The following is a 1,838-nucleotide window of genomic DNA, read 5'->3' as shown; positions in this document are numbered from 1 at the left end:
TTGAGCTGAGCAGCCAGGAGCAAAGAAGGTGGAGTGTCTGGCTGGAATCTCCAGCAACACCCCCTCACTCATCACCTGGCAGCCTTGATTGAAAACTTATCAAGAAACTGTTCAAGGTTTTCAGCCACACCATCTCTCTTACTGGCAAGGTGGAATAGGACTGGTGCAGCATGAGCACTGAAATCTGTCCCAGGAGTGCCAGTAGAGCACCACTACATGACTTCAGGGACCCCAGGACCTCAGAAAATATGGTCTAAGCTGTAAGGATCCACAGAGTTCTCCTGCTGCTTGGGAATAGGAAAGTGGAGGACAGGCACTCTACCTGCCAGTTGAACTCCAGGGCCTCCTTGAATTGGCCAGGGGTGTCCTGGGAAAAAGTGGGCCAACCCAGGTTGGGCGCAGCGCTGCCAGGCCCCGGGAGCTGGTGGAGAGGTTGCTTTTCCAGCACATTAGAGTGCAAAGGTGGTGTCTTCTCAGGGGTTAATGCTTCTTGCATCTCTCTTTCTCTCCTATGCCCTACCCAATTCAAATGGAAATTTTCCTCTTCTCTACCACAAATCTCTAAAGTTAGCTCAGAGGAGACTTGTCTCAGTTATCAGCGGCAGGATTTGAGGGCGGGAAGAGGGACACGGCAAACAAACGAATGAATGAAGGTGTTGTTTCATTCTGTGGCTTTAATCTGGGAGGAGGAGATTAATGGGTTATTGATGACCTCTGCAATAGCTAACTTTCCACCTGGGGCACTGCCCAGGGACAGGTGTCAGCAGCTTGGGAGTTGCACAAACCAAGCAAACACCTGTGATTTGCTGGGCGTTGGGGGTAGAGGGTAGGCAGACACAAAAATCAAGAAGGTCTCTCTATTCTGGCAGGACAGTAGCAAGGATATAGACAAAATCACTTAAGGCCCAAGAAATATTGGTGATTGGGGGAGATATGAGCCACAGGATGGAACATCAAACTGCCACCTTGGGGCTGGAGTGCCGGGAGCTTGCAGGAGGAGGTGACATTTGGGCCAGGACTAAAGGTTTGGAGAGGAATTCCTCAAGTGGAAAGATTCTTCTTCCTGTGTAAGGCTGTGCGAAGTAGTGTTCATCATCTAGGCAGGGGACTCTCCGGGTACAAACTACCCCCAGAAGCTGGAGGAGCGTTTGTTGGGCTAGCTAACGTTCTCCAGGCGGCAACCGGGTGAGCTGCGTTCTCCACCACAGCCCAGTCCCTCTCCTGCTTTTGAGGGCGCTCATTAAGGAGCCATTAGTCACCCAACACACACAGACTGGTCCTCCGCCCCACAAATTAAAACACACACGTACGGGTTAACCAACTCGTCTGCTGGGCCGCCACTTTGGGTTGGGGTGGATTAGACCCCCGGAGCTGTCAGCCCCACGATCCAAGTCAGGAGAAGGCGGAGGAGGGTTTAGGGTTTCTTTGAATCACGGAGGCAAAGTTTAGGGTTCCGTGCTGGATGAGCTCCGTCCAAGTGTGTGGAATCACGCTGGAGTGGGAAACCTCGTCCATGCCTCTTTCCAAAGAACCCCTGAGCAAGAAGGGCTCAGAAACATTTCTAGGGGTGGCCTGTCCAACTAGCTCTGCACTACCGTCCCCGCCTTCCACTTCTTGCGGCGTTTTGAGTCCTGGAGCTTTTTAAACCGCGCCGCTAGCGGTCTCTGCCCGGAGCCCGCCTCTTCTCCGTCAGCCAACGCTTCTTCGGCTGCGGAGCCTGCTGCGATCTGAGATCGCCGCCTGCGCCCAAGCTCCCTGAAACTCCAACAGTGTCCGAAACCCGGGCAGGAAAGACCCTCTCGTCGAATGGCTCTCCCCCCTTCTTCTGCTTTTGTCTC

Source organism: Nomascus leucogenys, chromosome 18, assembly GCF_006542625.1.
Source record: "Nomascus leucogenys isolate Asia chromosome 18, Asia_NLE_v1, whole genome shotgun sequence".
Lineage (NCBI taxonomy): Eukaryota > Metazoa > Chordata > Mammalia > Primates > Hylobatidae > Nomascus > Nomascus leucogenys.
Note: the sequence above shows the minus strand (reverse complement) of the source record.